At 43.2% G+C, this 22,919-nt stretch overlaps 1 protein-coding gene across 11 annotated transcripts in view; it reads right to left on the reverse strand.

Annotated features, from left to right (window-relative positions):
• Thrb (thyroid hormone receptor beta) overlaps positions 1–22,919 on the reverse strand; it is a 368,302-nt gene that overhangs the window by 207,886 nt on the left and 137,497 nt on the right. For 6 of the 11 annotated variants that reach the window (XM_052734042.1, XM_052734041.1, XM_052734040.1 and 3 more), the window contains exon 2: positions 5,366–5,429. The gene's annotated coding sequence lies outside the window, so the exon portion shown is untranslated. The remainder of the gene's footprint in view (positions 1–5,365; positions 5,430–22,919) is intronic. The other 5 variants (XM_052734047.1, XM_052734046.1, XM_052734044.1 and 2 more) reach the window with 1 other exon arrangement.

Raw genomic sequence — 22,919 nt, forward strand, 5'->3', positions numbered from 1 at the left:
ACCCTCTTCCCTTGAAAAGCCTGTACTTTTGCCTGCTTTTCTTTGTTTTTGTTTTTTGTTTTTTTTCCAGGCAATTCTCATGCCTGTCAGTGTTTGGAAATCTTTGCTGCTGGTGAGGCTCTGGGAAGGTTTGCCCTGCTGCTTTTGTTGAATATGTGTGATGTGTCCAGCCATGCTTTTGTTGAATGTGTGTGTGTGTGTGTGTGTGTGTGTGTGTGTGTGTGTGTGTGTGTGTCTGTAGCCATGCATTATTTATGTGCTGCTGATGAATTGTATCATGGGAGTCTTGGTGATTTTCTGATTAGAAAGAGACAGGAAACTTTCATTTGTCTACATTGTTTTTTTTTTAAAGCTTAGCTGATGTCTAGATGGGTGTCCCTGGATACACATGCACATGCTTGTGAATAGGCAACCATCCCTCACGCAGACAGATGAGTGTACATTCTTTACAGAGGTTTAAAGTGCACAAGCAGGTAGCTGATGCACCTGCTCTCTTGGAAGAGAGCTCTCTTCCACCAGCTGCCCAATTGGGACTAGGCTGATGGGTCTGGGTGTTCCTTCAGGACCGGCTTCCACACTCTGTCAGGCCAGCTCCTTTGCAGCTAGGAGTCAGTGGACGGCACTGTAGATAGCTGTAAGGCTGGAATTCTGGTAAGATCATGAAATGGAAAAAAACAAAACAAAACAAACAAAAACCACATGGTGCTTTTAACCTCCACAAGCCATCTTGTCTATTGTCTAGAATTCCTGTGTAAAAACTAGAGCTCCAGCAGGAATCTTGAACCAAGAAGTCTGGAGGAGGCAGCCAACTGCTAAGAACAGCAATGTAGAAAGTGTCAGCACACTGATAACCAGAGAACCCTGCCTCCTGCTACAAAAAGAAACTGTGTTCATGCTATAGTTTTCTTACGGTTTCCTCATATGGCAGTCTCTAAATTGTCATCGCAAATTTAGCTATTTACAAAGCTATTAGCTGATAGGACAGATGGATTAGTTTCAGGTTGGCAGGTCTAGTTAAGGCTAGCTCTATCAGTGGGTAGTGAAGTCTTCAGTCATGGCTCCGGGCCACCTTCCTGGCCTGTCCTGGAAAGATGCATGAAGTGGTGGCTGTCCTGTTAGACTGCCTTGGGTCGTTTTTTCAGCTCAGTAGCAACACTAGAGAAAACAGTTGGAGGAAAGCGGAAGGGGAAAACTCTTAACAGGATACCCCCCTTGTTAAAAGCTTTCCAGGAATGTGTCGTTTGAATATGTTCAGGCTACTATTTAAAAAAAAAAATCAAGAGCAAGAGCAGATCTAGCAGGTGTAGGGGGCAAGTTAGGTAGGTGAGGCTCCAGGAAGATGGAAAAGACATTAGAGATGCAAGCCCGAACAGTCCTTGAGACATTCATCCTGAAAGAGACATAGTTGGTGGGAAGCAAGGACACGAGGAGACTTCACAATCTTGACCCTGCAAGCAGCCTGCTTGAGTTCTAGACTGTTCTACAGAACAGCAGTCTTCTTCATTTTCTTCAATTTTTTGTTTCATCTTACATTAATTTTAATTTATTTTTTAACGTGGTCTGAACAGTTAATATGAAATCTACCCTTTTGTTATGTGCACAGTATAGTATTGGGAACTGCAAAGTAATAGTATACAATGTGGTATTGCAGATGTTTACAGCTTACTCTTTTATCCACTGATATAATTTTCATACATTTTATATCCATTAATAGCATTTTTCTATTACTAGCTTCCCCCAGGCCTTGGCAACCAGCATTCTGCACTCAACATCTGTGAATTTAATTATATATACATATATAACACAATACATGCAATATATATGTATGCATATGTATATGTTTATAACATATGTATACTCATACACAAATACATATATGAGAGGGTTGGTGTGCTTGCATGCTCATGTGTGGAAGTCAGAGGTCAACCTCCTGTATCATTTCTCAGGAGCTATACACCTTGTTCTTCGAGACAGGATCTCTCACTGAGATCCACTAGTGAGCCCTAAAGACCCACTTGTGTCTCCCTCCCCAGTGATGTGATTAAAATGCCATTCTGTCTGACATTTTAGGAGGATGCTGGAGACCAAACTCAGGTCTTCATGCTGTATAGGAAAAACTTTACTATTGGACTATGCCATCTTCCTAATCTCTCTCTCTCCCTCTCTCTCTCTCTCCTCTCCTCTCCCTCTCTCTCTCTCTCTCTCTCTCTCTCTCTCTCTCTCTCTCTCTCCTCTGTGTGTGTGTGTAAAAATATATATTTATGTAATATATAATAGTTACATAAATATAATACATAATAGTTTTACACACACACATATATATGTATGTATGTATTGAGATAGGGTCTTAATATGCAATCTAGGCTGGCCTGTAACTCACTATGTAGCCCAGGCTAGCCTTGAATTCATGGAGAATTCTTCTGCTTCATCCTCCCAAATGCTAAGATTACAGGTATAAGACATCACACTTGACTGAACTTGGTTATATTAGGTATATCATTTAAATGGTAAAAATAAAATCAATGGGAAAATATCCATAGACTAGACCTCAACTATTGACATTTTATGCTTACTCTCATTCTCATGAATAACTGAAACCACATGTTGCACTAGTGGGGGTAAGAGTGTGATTTGGGGGTGGGGCATGTCCCAAACTCTGGTTCTAGAAAGATAATATTCCCTGTCACTGGAGTGGAGAAGATAGGCACTTTCTGGCTTGGTATTTTCCATTTGGTTAAGTTGCCTCTTAATGACTTGAAATAAGTGGAATCATAAGGGAGCAAATGCTGCTCCAATTCATATATTAAGTAATTCCATTTCTGCTCTCATGCACGTTAAGCCGGTTGGAAGAAAATCTGCTAAATTAAATTTGGTTTGATTAGGAAATTTGCATCATGTGCAGGCAAAATACGGCATGTGTGGGTTAAAAAATGTTCTGGTTATTTAAAAAAATGTTTTACAGATGATTCAGTTTTACCATAGCTTCATTAGTGAACTAAATTTGTGTTCCTGAGGATGTGTTGGGGGTAGACTTTGTTTTGGCCCTTCGCTGGAAAAATCTCTCCAAGTACCAGACTGTTTGTCCTGTCTGAAGAAAAGTACTATGGCCTCAAAGGCTGGGTGGGACATTTGAGCCTCTCATGTCCTTCCTGCTCTGCTCCCTGAGGCCCCTTCATGGGTCCCTTTACTTCCTTTTCATAACTTCTACCTGCTTCTCATCAGTTTCCCCAAGGTGGGCCTTGAGTCTTATCTTCCTTGGTCTAAGTCCTTAGCTGCATTTCACCCCAAATGGTCACCTTCCATTTTACTGCTAACCTTTAAACAAAGGCATGGAGAGATTTAAGGAGAGTTGTCTGACATATTTCAGGCTGAAGCAGGGGCTTGAGAGAAGGTCAAATGTCACAGCAGGGTGCAGGGCCAGGACAGATAGATAGCCAAGAGTAAGTGGCAGAGTCCAGGAGCTTCTGTTTTATAGATAATACAGAGCTCCACTTTTCAACCTCAGTCTCTGTGGTGATGAACAGAATCTTGTATTTTACAGCCATTGAAAAGCATCCAAAGAGTAGTGAAGATTAAGAAAAATATGGTGCTGTTACTATTATTTTAGGTGAGTGATTATTGGGCAAAGAAGGCACTACATGGACAGCAGGTCTCCCCAAACTTCAGAAATTGTGTTGAGAACCAGGGCCACAAGGCAGCCCACAGGGCTTTGAGAAGGTGTTCAGATGCAAGTATCTGGCTACGGTCTTTTCATTCAGTAAAGACCTAGCTTATTTGTCATGCGCTTTTCCTCTTTATCATTTTTGTTCATGGAATGACAATTTTGTAGGCTAGAGCACACAGATAGTTTTGACACAGGCCACATGGGACACACTTCTAGAAAGGTGTTATTCCACCCTGTTATTCCCTGTTATTCCAGACAAGTCCCTTGTGCTTCTGGCCCCTGGCCAATTCCCCCTTCTCCCTGAGGTAATATCGATTGCACTAATTCCTGTTTCTATAGATTGTCCAAGCCTTTTCTAGAAATATATAACAATGGATTCATAGACTGCTCCTTTGGGTCTAATGCTTCATGCTTTAAGCATGTACAGAAACTTCCATGGCTTCTATGTTTGAAATCAAAGGGCCACCCTGCAGAAATATGGGTATCCTGAGGTCCCTGGGGTTTGCATTGCGGTAGAAACTTCAGATGCCAGTTTGATTGGGGGAGGGACAAGGAAGAAGCCGAGGTGGGAGGCTCATAGCTACCCTTCTCATCCTCAAACAGCACAGCTGTCCTTTTTCATGTTGTCCAAATTGGGGTTCACTGAAAAGTTGCATTTGGTAAAGGGGGAATTAGTTAATAAAGAGCTATTTATGTTAGCAGCATGGGAAATATTAATCATTGCATTTTATATTAAAGAACCACAAATCTCAAGATCCTTAAGTGGTCCCTTTTTTGTGACAGTCCATAAATTTCCAATATTGTTTTCTGATAAGAGTGGTGGCAGCCCTGGAGAGAGAGCTGGGAAACAGAGACAGTCAGACTGGGGGCCCCCAAGGGAGGGCTTGGGCACCAGGCACTGTAATATTAGTACTGGTTACAGTCGGACAGCACCAGCCCAACCAAGGTGCCCAGACAATAGGCCAGAGGCCACAGGCAAGGGAGGCACAAAGACAGCATTCAAAAGACCCTGCCGCTGCCAGCCAACGCTGCCACAGACTCCAGCAGACCCAAGCCAGGCCTGCACACTACCCACGGCCAGAAAGCAGAAAGCCTTTCTTGTTTTTTTTTAATGGTGAGTTTTTAAACGGCTAAAAATACTAAACACAGAAAGGAGAGGGCTGACATAGCCTTCGAGGCCGAGACAAACGGAAACTGTTGTTCTAATGATGAAAACAAACCGGCTTCCTAATTAGAGCCCAGCATTTGAAACAGGGTGATTGTTATTACCGCACTCCTCTAGGAGGAGGGGGCGGTCCAGAGGACTTATCAGGAAACCTCCATCCACCTGCACCTGCTCACTCCTCTTTGCTTGCTCCAGCCAAGGCTTATCTAATCCTTGGGCTTTTTTTCTAAGCACTCAAGGAAAAGATACTTGAGATGGGATCAGATTCTTCAGGCCCAATTCTCTTGTGAAAAAAGAGGAATGGTTCTTTCCATCCAGGATTCTGAAACTGCCATTCTTCCTGAGCAAATTTACCCATTTCTTTTCCTGGATAGAGTTCTAGCCACAGACGACCTTATACTTCTCAGGACTACCCACCTCAGTTACGCTAAATAAAATTTTTAAAAAGTGGCAATGCCACAGGTTTGAAGTTAAAAGGGTCAACTAACAGCAAAAATAACCACAAGTGCAAACAGCCAGCAAGGCTGACATCTGACCTTACTAAGTCATGTGCGAAGCTCGGTACCGCTCAGGTCCTCCGACGAGATGGAAACCACAGATCTGGGAAAAAGGAAACACAAGGAGATAAATACAAATTGCTTTTTAGATTTAAGTTCCCCAACATTTGATTAATCAGTGCCTGCTCTCATTCTTGTCTTTAAATGGGGTTGGGTTTCAGAGCTGTCTCCGATTTTGAATAAATGCAAATGGACTTAGATGAAATCTCATTCTGAACTGGACATAGTTTCATGGGAAGACACTAAACACTAGGTTGTAATCACAGAGCTCAGGCGGGCGACAACCTTCCTGCCTCCCAAAGACCTACTTTTCTATGGGGCTTCAAGAACAACACCCAAGAGTTTTACATTCCCAGCCTGGGAAGAGGCCTACAGGAGGTGGGAGGCTTTATGCTAATGAGAGGCCGTTTCCTGTTCCTGGGGATGAGGCAGCACCCCTGTGCTGGTGCAGGTGAGAGGGGGCCTCGTCTCAGCCCCAAGTGGAGATGCCTGGAGAGTTTATTCTGTGTGGCCCATGGGGGACACTTTCTGCAGATAGAAACACAAGGTGGCTCCTGCTGGAAGCAGACGGCAATGGGGGCAGCATCAGCGTCTATGTCTGACAGCTCCAGCCTTATAATTTTTGTGATTGTTGTGGGGAACTCAGAAGTCACAGTCACAGGTCAGAAGCATAGATATCTGGATTCCCAACACCCACAACTGAAGATGGCTTTTTTCCACCTTTCATGTCTGTTTCACCAAAACAATGAAAATTTCCTTGATAACCCGCCCCAAGCCTGGCTCATAAGTTGATGTATAAATTGCCAGTCTTTGTTTGTTTGTTTTTTTTTGTATTCACAAAAATATATATGTATCCATGACAACTGTGTGCTTATGGGTGATTTTTGTGTTTTGTTTTTGTGACAAGGTCTCATTTTTTGTAGCCTAGGCTGTCCTTGAACTCGGTCTATAGTCCAGGCTGGACCCAAACTCATGGTGATCTTCTTGCCTCATTGTTATAAGTACTGGGATTACAAAAGTGAGCCACCATTGCTTGGCTTGGGTTTTGGTAGTTTTGGTTGCATTGGTGTGTGTTATAAACCTTCTATTACGAAATTGTCATGTGCTGATTAAGCTCACCAAGAAACTCCCTCTCCCACCTACTTTAGACTCAAGCATATTCGTCTCAGTGTATCTTCCAAGGTTCCTTGGCCGGGGATGGGCTGGTCCCCTGACGTTGTGGGAAGGGTAATGGAGAAGAGCAAAAGAGCCCCAAAGTAAAAACCACTATGTCCCTAAGAACACCTAGAAAGGCAGACCATTTCCAGCATAGGTTATGCTCGTTCCTCTCGTGATATAACAATGCCTGCAGTGCAGGGGTGACTCCCGTGCACACCATGCCCAGCTTTTCACAGGATATCATGAACCCGAGCTCAGCTCCTCATTCTTGCAAGAAGTCTATTCACTGAGCCACCGTCACAACCTGGGCATTTTAGATTTACTGTGTGATGTGACTTTCTGTCTCTGCATGCCTTCGTCTACATTTTTTTAAACCACATACACTAACCGTACAAAGTTCTGGGCTTTGCTATATTGTCTACATTCATGAATGTACTTTAATCACATCTGCCCCTCTACGACAGACCCTTTCATACCCTCCTCCTTCCCTCCCTCCATTTCCACAGTATGGACAAGAGCCCTCCCCATCACAATGCATAAACACTCAGTTACTGTCCCTTTGCCCTGCGGCCCTGTGTTTACAACACCAGAAAAGCTCTGTTTATCACATTAAAGGGATTCCTGGTCACTCAACAGTGTGCAATGCATGTTGGGTATGTGCAGATTTTCTCGACTGCCCCACTCAGGGCTTTTTGATAAGGCCTCACCTTGTCTTCATGAAGATTCATCCATAGTATGCCTCCATGCAGAACACACATGCCATGCATATACAAGCAACACATACTTATTATAATTTATTAAAATTTATTGCTAACATCTTTCACTTGAAAACCATTAAAGATGACTCTGAAATTGTATTCACCTGTTTTCTACAAAATCCCTTTCTGCTGCTCTTGCCATACCTTCCTAATCTAAAACCTCCAACGTGAACTCACAATGAGTAGAAAAGCTGATAGTATTGGACTAGACACCAAGGCATGGAGAAACATGCTGTATTCTTAAGGCATTTCCAAAGAAGAAGTCAACAGAGCAAAGAGGCTTGTGTTTGGAGCTGTTTGGTTTTATTGCAGTTTTAAGTACATGCATACTCTTAGCTTTGACATTAATATCTAAAAATAAACAGTGCCTTTTGTAGAAACAATATCAAACTTCAATATATATGGATATAATTTAATTTAATAACTTCATTCTGATTTAGACTCTAAGGAATAGATTTGAACTTGGTTACATGGAAACAATATAAAGCCTCACATAATTCACATTAAATTTATTTTTATTTTTATTTTACTTTGTTCTATTCAAGACAGGTCCCATACTGTACCCAAGACCAGCCTGGAACTCACTCTATCGTCCGGGCTGTCTCAGAACCTTCTGTCTTCCGCCCCAGGCTCCAGAGTGCAGGGGCCAGAGGTAACAACTTCATTCATAAACTAGTACTAAGTAACTTTACGGTTTGTAGAAACAATTTCACATGCATTAGACCTCACAGTGACCACAGGAGACAGACAGTATTAACAGACTTGTTTTCCAGATTCAGAAGGGGGAGGCATAGAGTGAGGCAGACACTGGTGAGGGTTCCACTTGGGGAATCTGATGTCATAGGCTTGTTCTGAATACCTGAGAACAAGCTTTAGTTTTAAAGCTGAAACTGTTAAGAACCTGAGATTTGGGTGCCATGGAAGTGGCCTCCAGAATCTGTGTGACACAGACAGCATCTCTTTCATGGTGTGTTCCCGAGGAGCAACCTCATTCGAGTCAATCCAGGCGACAAGCGCAGTGGTGACTTGGCTGTGCTGAAGGCCAGTTAAAGAAGGGAGCTGAAGGGACCCTCCCAACCTAAACACATCTGGCTTCAACTCTTCTCTTTAGAAAACAGGGAACTGAGAATTTGCTCAGAGCTCAAAGGAGACTGGCCAAAATCATAATGAAAAGCCTTTCCTGGAACAACTGTGTGTCTTTTACACCTTTTAAAATTGGGGCACAAATATGTTACTAGTGTGGTTATTTTGTAGCTTCAACAGAATACTGTTTTGTAACTGATTCACATTCCAACTTGGGATACATTTATTTGTGGGCGTGAAGCGGTTCATTTTGTTTAGTCATCTGACCTGAGGTGAGGTTGGCACTGTTTCACGGCTGCTCCCAATTAATGCAAATTGGAGGGTAAAGGAGAAATAAAGCGTCTTTAACTTGGTTCACAAATCTGTTATAAAGAGCTCTTCATTTGATCTATTTCAGGGGTGGGTGGAACTGTGAACAAACAAAACAACACAGAAGAAACTAGCAATTACACAACGTGTAATTTTACTACCAAGCTTTGAAAGGGTTAAATTTATATCTAAGTTGTTTGTTTATTTATTTTGAGCCACGGTCTCCCTATGTAGCCTGGAACTGGCTATGTAAACTAGGCTGGTCTCAAACATACAGAGAGTGGCTTGTTTCTGCCTCCCGAGTGCTGGGATGAAAGGTTTGGACCATCACATCTAGTTAATCAAAAATCAATCCTCTCTGTCCATCTGTTTATCTATCCATCCATCTTTAGTCTCTCAGCTCTCACCTGAGGTAGACCAAAGTCTATGAACAGTGTACATTCCTTTTGTTTCTGTTTTTAAGGGGTTTGCTAAGTCTTTTTACATTTTTATTTTTATAGTCACACTGCATTCCTTTATACCAGCACACAGTCACACTGCATTCCCTCACACCAGCACACAAGTCACACTGCATTCCTTTATACCAGCACACAGTCGCATTGCATTCCTTCACACTAGCACAGCCACACTGCATTCCCTCACACCAGCACACAGTCACACTGCATTCCCTCACACCAGCACACAGTCACACTGCATTCCCTCACACCAGCACACAAGTCACACTGCATTCCCTCACACCAGCACACAGTCACACTGCATTCCCTCACACCAGCACACAGTCACACTGCATTCCCTCACACCAGCACACAGTCACACTGCATTCCCTCACACCAGCACACAGTCACACTGCATTCCCTCACACCAGCACACAGTCACACTGCATTCCCTTATACCAGCACACAGTCACACTGCATTCCCTTATACCAGCACACAGTCACACTGCATTCCCTTACATCAGCACACAGTCACACTGCATTCCCTCACACCAGCACACAGTCACACTGCATTCCCTTATACCAGCACACAGTCACACTGCATTCCCTTATACCAGCACACAGTCACACTGCATTCTCTTATACCAGCACACAGTCACACTGCATTCCCTCACACCAGCACATAGTCACACTGCATTCCCTCACGCCAGCACACAGTCATAGCTGCAGAAGTCAGTGAGGTCTTTTCTCAGCACCATGTCTTGTATACATTGCAGAGGTTCCAACTCTCACACATAGAAGGCATGGTACAGGACAACCTGTTTAATGGCAATTGCCCCTTTTACATTGAGATCAACATTTCTGGATGGACTAGAGAGGTTGTTCCAGTCATGTATGAAGCCTGAAGGTCCTGTTTCCCCAACCCCCGAGAGAAGCAGAAGGGTATCAGATCCCGTGCGGTTCCTGATGTGGGTGTTGGGGCCAAACTCAGGTTCTCTACAGAGCAGTGAGCATTCTTGACCACCTGTGATTTTTTGATACACTCTTTTTTTAATTTTTGTTTTTCTTATTCTGTGGCCTCCCCTCCCCCTTCCAGCTTTCTGCCCCTCTCCTTCCCTTCCTACCTTTTCCCCAGTGGGGTGCTCTTTTCGCTCTCTTCTAGGCTATGTCAATGCCTTATAGTTTTAAGAGAAATTCTTACTCTTCTGCCTTTGCTTTCTAAAACCTGAGTGGTACAGATTGTTTTTCTAATTTTTTCTTTTCTTTTTGTTAACTGGCACGAGACTTACCTTTTGAAGGTTTCAAATACCTAATACTGTGATAATGTACACCATCCTCCCTCACCCCTGCACTAAGCCTTCATCACATTCCCTCACTGCTCGGTGAAGAAGTTGTCTTTTCCCCTGTCCCCTTCAAGCTTATTTTTGATCACATGACTTTCTTTGCTCCATAGAATTTCATCAGACATGCTCATACAGAAGTTTGAGAGAGTTCTTGCTCCATTTAAGTGTCTTTCTGTTGCCTCATGATTACCTTGGTGACATGCCTGACCTTGTTTCTCCTGGGTAGGAATGATACAGTGGAAATTGTTCACATTAACTAGCTCCACAAAGCCAAGATGATAGTGCTATCCAGCTCCTGTTGCCCATAGAATCCCAAGAGAGCCCTAGGAGGACCAAAAGACCCACCCTGCTAACCTTTGGATGCATGAACTCATAAATGCTAATTTTTTCAAGCTTCTAGGTTTGGAGATAATTTGTAACTGACCAAGGAAGACCAGATAATATCACTGAGCACTACTATCTGATAGAGAGCTTATCTATTATACTAAGGGATGCCGACACGGAAGACAGTTTAAAACCAGGTAATAAATTTGGCAAATACCTGCCAAATGTCGGCTGGATCAGGAAAGATTTACACAGGATCTAAAGATAAGCCAAGTTAAACAGAAGCACCACATAGAAAAAGGAATATACAGGTAAAGTAAACTTAGTCAAAAGATGGGGGATGAAATATCTAGGGTCCAGCAATGGTAGCATGCCCTCTCTGATTGAGGAGAGAGAATGGAGGAATGGAGGGCTGGTTAGAAGGCTCAGCAGATATAGGTGTTTGCTGCCAAATCTGGCAACCTGAGTTTTCTCCCTGAAACCAACATGGTGGAAGGAAATAACTGGCTCCTGAAATATCCTCAGAGCAATGTGCACTGTGACATGAGTGCGCACGTGCGCGTGCACACACGCATACACATAAACAAACAAGTAAGATGATGATGACGATGATGATGATGATGATGACGATGACGACTGTGAATGGAGGGGTGGATACTGGGGCCAGGCTTGTGGCCCAGATTTACTTAGTGGAAACTGACAGCTCTATGGGCCTACCCAATAGGATCTGGAGCCACAGAAGAGATGAAATTGTCATCATTGGAGATAAGAGAGAGTGAAGAAATCAGAGCCTGGGTTCCTTCTTCTTTTCAGTTTTCTTACTCCCTCCTCCTCACAATGACTGAATCTCGAAGATACACAAGCTCGGGAGGCTACCTGTTAGTAAGAAGGGAAGGGCTGAGAAAGAATTTGAGAGTGTTCAGACTGTCATGATCTACCAGGCCCACACAACGTCCCCTTTAGGGCTAACTGTAGCAGCCATGAACATGATGGAGAACCGGCTCAGACTCAGCCAGAAAGTGGGGTAGGACCCAGGCAGGGAGGCCAGGGAGAGGACTGTGGAGTGGTCCTTGTAGAGCAAAGCACTGAAAATCCTGGAGGGACAGTGAGTAAGGCATTCTGGTTTGGAAGGGCAAAGTTTGGGGATATAGTAGGTGATGTTACAAAGGCAAAAATAAGCTTTGTAGTTTGGAATTCTACCAGGGAGACTAGGTTTGTGTTCTGAAGTCAACAGGGCATGTAATGGTTTGGACCAGGGAGTAATGCTATCCAAATTATATACCAGGATCATTACTTCATATCTTTTGAGGAAGACACTGATGATAGATAAACTAGGAACTATTAAGGGTGGACCCTGTGGAACCTACAGCCCTCCTTAACTAATTTGCAAGCATTGGTGCAAGCATTCAGTTTTCAGAGAGATGGAGCATGGTTTTCACAGGGGTCTCAATGGGCTTAATGACTCCTGACCCCATCAGAAATTTTAAGCATCAAAATAAAGAAAGTAATGGCAAAGCTTCCATTTTAATTCTTTTAATGAGGATCAAAAACATGCCAGTAGTCATGGGAATGGACATAAAAGCAGATACAACATTACAACAGTTACAAAGAAAAGTCTATGCAAATGACCTGGATGAATTTTTTTTTTTAATATGTCATCTGAAAATAGGCATAGCCTTGCCTGTTTTTTTTTTTAATTTTTATTTTTATTTTGCAATACAATTCAGTTCTACATATCAGCCATGGATTCCCTTGTTCTCCCCTCTCCGGCCCCCCTCACCTTCCCCCCAGCCCACCCCCCATTCCCACCTCCTCCAGGACAAAGCCTCCCCCGTGGACTGAGATCAACCTGGTAGACTCAGTCCAGGCAGGTTCAGTCCCCTCCTCCCAGGCCGAGCCAATCGATCCTGCATAGACCCTAGGTTTCAAACAGCCAACTCATGCAATGAGCACAGGACCCAGTCCCACTGCCTGGATGCCTCCCAAACAGATCAAGCTAATCAACTGTCTCACCCATTCAGAGGGCCTGATCCAGTTGGTGACCCCTCAGCCATTGGTTCATAGTTCATGTGTTTCCATTCGTTTGGCTATTTGTCCCTGTGCTTTATCCAACCTTGGTCTCAACAATTCTCGCTCATATAAACCCTCCTCATTCTTGCTAATTGGACTCCTAGAGATCCACCCGGGGCCTAGCCATGGATCTCTGCATCCAGATCCCTCAGTAGTTGGATGGAGTTTCTAGGAACTCAAGAAATTAGACATCAAAATGCCCAACAGTCCAATTAAGAAATGGGCTATAGAACTAAACAGAGAATTCTCAACAGAGGAAACTCAAATGGCCGAAAGACATTTAAGGAATTGCTCAATATCCCTAATCATCAGGGAAATGCAAATCAAAACAACTCTGAGATACCACCTTATGCCTGTCAGAATGGCTAAGATCAAAAACACTGAAGACACCTTATGCTGGAGAGGATGTGGAGCTAGGGGAACTCTCCTCCACTGCTGGTGGGAATGCAAGCTTGTACAACCACTTTGGAAATCAATATGGCGCTTTCTTAGAAAATTGGGAATCCATCTCCCCCAAGATCCAGCTATACCACTCTTGGGCATATACCCAAGGAATGCTCAATCACACCACAAGAGCACTTGTTCAGCTATGTTCATATCAGCATTGTTTGTAATAGCCAGAACATGGAAACAACCTAGATGCCCTTCAACTGAAGAATGGATAAACAAAATGTGGTACATATACACAATGGAATACTACTCAGCAGAGAGAAACAATAACATCATGAGGTTTGCAGACAAATGGATGGATCTAGAAAAAATCATCCTGAGTGAGGTAACCCAGACACAGAAAGACAAACATGGTATGCACTCACTCATAGGAGGATACTAGATGTGGAACAAGGATGACTGGACTGCTACTCACATCACCAGGGAGGCTACCTGGAAAACAGGACCCCAAGAAAGACACGGGGATTGCCCAATGACAGAGAAATGGAAGAGATCTACATGAACAGCCTGGACATGAGTGGGGGTAATGAAGGGCAAGGGTCGAGGGAAAGAGAGCTTGGGGGAGCGGGAGATCCCAGCTGGATCAACAACAGAGAGGGAGAACAAGGAGTAGGAGACCATGGTAAATGAAGACCACATGGGAATAGGAAGAAGCAAAGTGCTAGAGAGGCCCACAGAAATCCACAAAGATACCCCACAACAGACTGCTGGCAATGGTCGAGATACAGCCTGAACTGACCTACTCTGGTGATGGGATGGCCAAACACCCTAATTGTCGTGCTGGACCTGGATGAATTTGACAGAAACGAAACAAGTTCAAGAGAGTCTGGAAGGTTGGACTGTGGGCTGTCGCTGTCTGCCGATTTCTTCCTTCCCTCGACAACTTGAGAGGAGCAATTTATGTTTCCCAAATACTGTAGTATTTCTTATGCTAAAAAGGTTCCTAGGTGAACATGAGGCAAAAATGTGCCCCTCCCATGTCCAACACAGATACACAAATCCAACACAACCTCTTCTGCCACTGCTAAGTTCAAACACAGACTGCACATTCTTCCCTAGTCTGGACCTCAGGTCGCCAGGCTTTGTCCTGGGGGGCACTTTGTACTTGTTATAGTAACTACCCTTTTATTCCAGAAGAATGAAGTACTGGTAAGTGTTTATATTTGACAGTATTACATACTGCAATCTGACTGTAGATGTGCATTTATATTCCCATTTATCACACATGGGAGAGTCAGTTACATACAGTTGGGTCACGAGCTTCCTCATGCCCATGTTCATGAATCACCTTGGTGTCAGCACAGAGCAGATAATACAGAGACGGACGAAGCTGTCTGAGGCAGGGTATTTTTACATGCATGAAAACTTATTTGATTATCAGACTATCCTACTGAGGGTTTAAATCAGCACTGTCATCACAATCAGTGATGGGCAGCATCTTGGCTATTCTACAAATTCTTACCCTCAGTCAAGCGTAAGTGGGCACACAGTATTACTTTAAACCATCTGCCTTTCAAAGTGTGGTGACCATTGGGTTGGCATTTGAATGTCACTGGTTTCCTTACTTTAGGGATGTTTTTCTGACATTTGAAAAGATCAGAATCACCATCAGAACAGATCTATAATAAGGACAGTCAGATGCACCAAGTTTTTCTTTAATTTTTCAACTGATGAATGAGGTGACTGTGACTGTCCACATCAACACAAGGATTTTCCCTGCTCCCCTCAACACCAACCTCAAAAGAACGGACTGTTCAATTAACACAGGACACCACGGTTTGTCAAGCCAGCCTTTGTACAGTGACTGACAATAGGAAAACTGAAAGGCAGAGATCAAATCCTCACTCTCCTCTCTCAACACATCTCTTCCGCTGGGAAATTCATCCGTGCAGGTATCAAGTCGGTCACTTTGCTGTCATTTATTGTTCCTTTTCCAAGAGCAATGGAATCACAGGGTTAGTTTACTGTCTTTTCTCTTAGGTAGAGTTGTGTTATTCTCCCTCCTACCCGTTTCAACAAAGATGGCATTCACCACCCTGCAGGGCCACCCGGAGGTTCTGTGATCAGAGTGTGGCAGGGAGACTGCTACCTGGAAAGCAGCAGGAGCAGAAGCCAGGCCCCAGCTTGTCGGTCTAGATTAGACACAAAAACACGCTTTATGAGGATTGCCTTTACCCAGCAAATAGCATCTTAGCCAAAGCAACATCAAGCAAAGCAAAGACAGATGACAGATGGACAGACGCATGGATGGGAGAACAGACATATGGACAACCCCTAAAATCACTGTCCCTCCACACTATCTTCAAACATGGAGCTACTTATTCAAACATTTTAAAAGTTTCTCCTGTTTTTGGAGACAAAACAGATCTAAACTACAGGATTCTCAAGTTGAATGTCCCCTAGGGGCTGTCGGGCTGTGCTCAGATACTGGGATATCCCCTCTGTCATTTTGGTTTTTTGATCTTCATCCACTTCCTGGGTGTCCTCCTCCTGACCCTCCCCACCAGCATATCAACAGTCAATGAGTTCTTCAGAAGCCTAACATGTCTATACACTCTTTGATTAGGCATGTCTACTTCGAAGAATTCATCTGAAAGAAATGATCATATGTGGTCTTTGTGACATAGATGTCCACATGGTGCCATTTATAACAGAAAAATGCTAGAAGGAGAGACAATTAATTGTAAAATTGGGGAGGTGGGTGGCCAATGGTTTCTGTTTTACTCTGTATTCTCAACTGCATTTTCTAAATCATCCACTCTGGAAATAGCACAAATGGTTGAACATAACACATCTGTGCTTGATACAGTGCCACTGGCAAGTCCCCAGGGGGAAGATCTTTACCTTCACCATTAGACAGTTCAGTGACCACCAGGGCTATATGTAGTACAGCCAAATGCTTCGTGCCTCAGACTCCACCACTGTAAAATGGGGGCATTAATGCTACCAGGCTCAGAGTTGTGATGGGATTCAACTGAATTAATTAAATACTGAAATGCACAAAGCCTGAGGTGTTGGCTTCTGTCAGGATGACACGGGCTCAGGGAAGGGCCAAGAATTTGGATGGTTCTATACCATGCCCATACCATGGGGCACTTCTCAAGAGTCCCTAAAGCTATGCTCCTTATCTGGAGCATCAGAATGGGGCCTGGGAAATTAAACATTGTATCTTCTGTGGCAACATCGTAATGTCTTAACAGGAGAATTGTCTGTTTCAAATACATCCAATTTGTGTCAACTTGACCTTAATATGCCTGTTTCAAAGTGAAGATGACAGACATCCTTTCCCAGGAAGCTGTCCTGGGATACTTGCCAACAACATAGCTTAATAATAATAATAATAATAATAATAATAATAATAACAGCAACAATAATATTCAGAAGTATACTTTTGGCAGAGAAAAACGACCCCAGGCTGGGTCCTGAAGGACAGAGTGTTAACCAGCAGCAAAGGGTGAACAGGCCGTGTCTAAACGAGTCCAGCTGCAGCAGACAATACTCCGCAGTGTCTTGGGGGATTACCATGAGTGCAACATTGAAATCTGAGGCACTGACACAGAAGGAGGGCATTCCAAGTCCTTAGCATTTTTCTGGAAAGTCGTCCAAGCCACAACTTAGAAACAGCACTAACGAATTAATGATACAATTAGCAATTTCTAGGTTAACCACTAAAAAAGAGTAAAAGAATAAACAAATCGCAAGCCAACAGAGGTGAAATGCTCCATTAAGTCAAAATAATGAAGAGGAGGGGAGAAGAAGTAGAAGAGAAAGAATAAGAATAAGAAGAGGAGGAGGAGGAGGAGGAGGAGGAGGAGGGAGAGGGGAAGGAGGAGAGCGTGGGGCAAAGAGAAAAAAACCCGAGACAGCAAATAGACTCTAATTCAAATATAGCAGTGATTTCATAAAATACCATATGCTAAATTCTTTAAAGAGTTTCAGCTAAGTGCTGCTTAAATGAGACACAGGACCTAAAATTTTCAAGAAAAAAAGTGGACCAAAAATATTAAGAAATTGTTATATTAGTACCAATAGCCATGAGCTTAATAACAGGAGACATTATTTGAAATAAAAATAGGTATTTCACAGCAATAAAGGAGGAAACTGTAGGAACACACAAGGATCTAATTCTCAGTTATGAAGCCGTAGACATAGAAAGTCAACATTTCTGGGATTAAGCCAGAGGCTGGAAAATCTGCCATGTTATATGGGAGACCCACATACAGTCTCTACGACAGGTAGAAGCAGGCGGCAGCTGGGGAAGGTACAGGCGTGGGAATGGGAATGTAACCCTCAAATCTGCCTGCCTCCATCTGTGGAGAACATATGGTCAACAACTATAGAATACACGGCATGTACACTGAACCGGTTTACTCTGTACTGGGTGGCAGACAGGTCAGTCTGAAGAAGCTTCAAAGGGCAAAACCACACAGAATATGTTCCCTCACATGGTAATTTGGCTCTAATTGACACATAGATCCAGAATAACATGTAGTGGAAATCAGACAATGTTAACTGTACCGGGAGGAAGTTGTGTTGTATCAAATGTGTAGATGCTGCTAACAGTGTGACTGCAGGGAGATGTGCATGCACCCACTCCAGCTTGGTGTCCCATACAGTGTTGTCCAGTTGCCCATTACCTCAGTGTCTACCAACAACCTGTCCATTCTCTGTCCAGATGACCAGGAACAGCAGCATGAGGAGGCTGGGCCCTGTCCCAGGTTGTCTTTCTCCACCTCTCTTGACAGTACCCTAAAGACATTTAAATTCACCAGTGACACACAGTCATACCATTTGCCTGTACATTCCATGCTGTATCCCAGTGAAGTCCCTTGTTCACAGGGCTCCACTCTCCCTGGGCTCCCCATCTGCCTGGCTGAGCCTGCTTCCTTGGGGCTCCCCAATGTGGCTCCTCTTGAACCTGTAAGTATAATGAATGCTGTAATTTCCTATGCCTCTCCCAGCCTGGATCCATGGACATTTTGTAGAGATCCTTAAAGACCACTCAATGGGACTCAACTGGGACTCTCCCAGTTACAACCTAATAGTATAGGAAGGGCTCTTCACCTTGGTGCTCTGTAGCAAGCATTTTACATACTTGCTATAGCTACCTCTTGAACAGAGGTTCCACACACTGTGAAAAGTGAAAACAAGACCAAAGAAAGGAAGAGATGAAATTACTCTTATCTTTGGCCTTATAATTGTGTATGAGTAAAACAAAATAACCACAGAGGAGTTATTAAAAGTAGTAAGTGAATTAGGCCAGATCACTGGATATGAAATCAACATGAAAACTGAGTTGGAAATATAAAACATAACATTAAATTTAGAAAACTATGACACTTTTATTGATATAATATCCCAAATTCTTTGTAGATAAGTAATAAATAGAAGAAACAGCTTGGTCTAACTACCCCATCCTTCCTCTTTCCATTGGCTTCTGGAACACTCAGCCTTAACTTTGGGCCCCCGAAACAGTGATTTTCAGTTTTTCTTTAGCATGAACATGGCAAGAAATCTATCTTACAGAATGACAACATGTGCAAACCATGCATGCATACAAAATGTGAGAATGTGCGTTTTAGGAAACGGTGCCCTAACTTTTTGCAATATGCTCTGTGTTCTCCCCTCTGCAGCTAACCTGCTGGAATAGTGGTCACTCTTCAGGTACTTTTATGGACCTCAGTTTCAGCGCCCCCTAAGATGGCTTCACAATGTTCACCAGTGTGTAAGAGTGAAGACAGCCAAGCCTCCAGGTTGAGTGAAGTGTCTAATGAGTTTGGAAACAGTGTTTTCCAGAGCTCTTGGCATATATGAGACCCTCGGTACAATATGACTGGCTACGTATGACAGGCTACGTATCCTTACAATAAGCTGTCTTCATTTTTTTTTTCATAACAAGTTTTGAAAATGTTCTTTCAGAGTGACACAGTAAATCCTTCAGACGGAGCAGGAGATGAGGCTGCAGGAGGCTGCAGGAATAGGAAGTCCAGCCCCTGCAAGATGCATGCTTCCCATCCCACCCTGTAACAACATCTGCGGCACTGGGGCCCAAAGAGCAGTTGGTGAGTGTGACCACAGACTGAACTCACTGCTAACCTTCCAGGGAACCAAATCCACTCCAACTTTCCACGAAGACAAGTGGGAGAGCCATTGGAAGCTCACTCTGGGAAACACAAAGATGTCTTTGAGAGAGGAACAAAGGTTCTGCTGAGGACAATAAAGATTGGTGTGAGCATCTCTGTGATAAAGGAGTTCCTGGTCTTGAGTTTCCTTATCTTAGTTTCTCAAGCCTTTGAGACTGTGTGCCTACAGGGGAGCTAGCAACCATGCTGGAAGCAACTAGCTCAGGCACGTGAAAAAAAAAAAAACAAACTACTTTATCTGCCCGACACAAGAGAAAATTTCACCTTAATAAAACTTCTATTTCCAAACATTCCCTTTATTTCAACTGAATAAAACTTTCCCTACAAAAGGTTCTCAGGTCACTTTTGGGCAAGATGCCAGTCCCAGCACCTACAAAATGCAAGAAATATTTTGGACAAAGCACCACAGTCCACTTTGGGACTGCTGAAGGCAGGAGTTGGGCTTTAATAAGGCTGGTTGTTTCTTTAGTGAAAAAGATGTAGAAAATGTTGGGGAATTGAGTCAGTAGACACACTCATAGACTGAGCTCTATAGTTGTCCCTGGATGTTTGCCTCTGTGTGAAGTCAGAAGTAGCTGCTGATGAAAAGTGCCTGTGCAACCAGAGACACAGCCTGAAAGCCCACGAAGCAGGAAATCACACAATAAGATGCTACATATAAAAAGGAGAATAAAAGCCAGGTGTGGGCACACACACATATAATCCCAGAACCTGGCAGTCTGAGCAAAGGGACTGTCATAACTTTGAGGCTAGTCTGGGTAACAGCGTGAGGCTGCTGCCATGGACTAAGTCTTTGAAACTCTAAGCAGGCCCTCAATTAAATGCTTTCTTTTATAGAGTATCATGGTGCCTCTTAACAGCACTAGAACAGTGACTAAGACTTTGTGTGTGTGTGTGTGTGTGTGTGTGTGTGTGTGTGTGTGTGTGTGTGTGTGTGTTGCTTGCTAGGCGAGCACTCTATAATCCAGCCTTCTTTTCTCTGTTTATTTTGAGACAAAGTCTCACTAAGTTGTTCAGACTGGCCTTGAACTCACTTTATGGCTCAAGAAGGCCTTGAACTTGCCATCCTTCTGCCACAAATACCTGAGTATAATACATTTCTTTAAATTTTCTAGCTTATTAATTCATTAAAGTTTGTCTTCATAGGGGATTTCAGGAATTAAAATTTTCATTCACCCTGGAGAACTGGAAGACTGCACATTTCAGTGAACTGCATGTAAAACAGAAGTGGTGTACAGAACCCTAAGGTTTGCGTGAAGGCAGACCAAAGTACAAAACAACTGAGGCTGGACATGTCGCTCGTTGGTGGATCTGTGATTCTGCCCCAACGCCATACGCAAACCCTCACCAGAAACACTACTCCTTACATGTATTTTTTTCCACGTGGATTCTGTGGAATAATTTTAACTACAGTCTGTAAATAACATTAAGATTGAAGGGGACTAGCTGAACATCCAGTCGGTAAAAATGTCACAGAGTCAGGAACCCTCTCGGGAGAGTTCTCTAGTCTTACAACAACTAATGTTGCCCAGCAGGCAACAGACAAATCTCCATAGACATTTTAAAAAGAGCTGAAGGCAGAAGAAATGGAACTGCCGGTTTCAAGCAAAGGCTATAGAATATTTCAGCAAGCTAGCAGGTGCACTGGGCTGCGTGCTGAGCAGAGCAACCTCCTTCTCATGCAGTTTCTAGTTTCTTGGTTACTTTCTCTGTGCCAGTCAGGTCAGTATGGATGTCACCCAAACCCCAGACTTGTGCTGACCAACACCAAGATCCTTTTTTATTATTGGTTGCTGTGGATATTGCTTTGTATGCTATGAATGTGTTGTTCTGATTGGTTAATAAATAAAGTACTGATTGGCCAGTAGCCAGGCAGGAAGTATAGGTGGGACAAAGACAGAGGAGCATTCTGGGAACAGGAAGGCTGAGTCATGAGTCGCCAGCCAGACACAGAGGAAGCAAGATGTGAAGGCCGAACCGGGAAAAGGTACCAAGCCATGTGGCTAAACATAAATAAAAGTTATGGGTGAATTTAAGATCTAGCTAGCAAGAAGCCTGAGCCATTAGCCCAAACAGTTTTAATTAATATAAGCACCTATGTGTTTACTTGGGTCTGAGCAGCTGTGGGCCCAGGCAGGACTGGAGAAAACTCCAGCTACAATTGATTCCTCTGACTTTATGTAGGTGACAGATAATTTCACATGTTTCAAAAAATGACAAGTCCTCTGACTCCTTGTTACTCTCAAGCCACTTGAATTTTAAAAAGTTTTCTTTTTCTCACTCAATTTAAATAAAATAAAAAAGAGCTCTGTGGGGCACTGTAGGCCTTTCCAACAGCTTCTTTATGAAGTACACAATTTATTATCTATAATAAAGTATAGTTTTCTTTTGCCTGTCTCTCAATAAAGAATTTGAAAGAAACTGAAGACTCTATCACAAATTGGACAGAAATGTGTTTACTCTGGAAAAACCATAAGGTTTTATTGAGTGACTAGAATATAGGACTATGTTTTGGGTTTGTTTGTTTGTTTGTTTTTAATCTATAATGGAAAGACAAACTTTCAGCATGTCAGAATAATTTCCAATTCTTAGGCAAAGATATTTGCTGCTGACCTTGAGAGTGATTTTAGGCGGTTGAGCATGCACATTGTAGGAGAGAGAACAGAACCTAATGGGAAGGAGGTGGAGATCAAGGCTGTGGTCTGTCTGGTTGTCTTCTCTCAGAGAAAAGATTACCGTGTTAACTCAGGCTTAAAAGCGAAGAAAACCAAACCAGGTCAAGTAAAGAGCTTGGATAGGAAAGAAGGTTCCAAATCCTCCGTGACTGCAGATTTTCCTCCCATTCTCCCGCCTGTGATTCCATGTCAGGAATTTCTAAGCCACTGCATGGAGGCTCTACTGACTCAGTGGCTCTGGAGGGATGGGATTGAAACACTCACCATATGGGTGTAAAGGATCTCACTGTAAGACCACACTGATAGGAGAAAGTCCATAAGTGAATCAATTACTAGAGAATGGAGATGCTCTTTTGGGTGTAGGATTCCAGTTAGTAAGTACAAAAGAGATGTTGTCATAAGACAGCAGTAGGTGAGAATTTGAGGAGGAAAAGGACACTTGTATCGTCGCAGGATATTTCCTTTCCAGTAACATACATTAATTACCACCAGCAACTTTACAGTTAGGAAGCCTGTAGACAGCAGAGAGCAGGTGACTGAGGCTACCATCAACAACAGTCAGCTGACGTCATGTGCCTCCTGATACACAGCACTGAGGACAAGCTCACTCTTGTACCATTCCTTCCAAAGGCACACCTCCCCAATTCAACCTCAAACAAACACAAAACTCCAAACCAGAGGCCTTCTCAAAGACGAAGGGTCTGTGCTCCCCGAAAATATCAAGGCCACAAAGAACTATTTCTGAATGAAAGGGGGCTGATATGATGTGACAGCTAAATGCAACAT

The sequence above is a fragment of the Peromyscus californicus genome, unplaced genomic scaffold (assembly GCF_007827085.1).
Source record: "Peromyscus californicus insignis strain IS unplaced genomic scaffold, ASM782708v3 Scaffold_12__1_contigs__length_115047231, whole genome shotgun sequence".
In the NCBI taxonomy this organism is placed as follows: domain Eukaryota; kingdom Metazoa; phylum Chordata; class Mammalia; order Rodentia; family Cricetidae; genus Peromyscus; species Peromyscus californicus.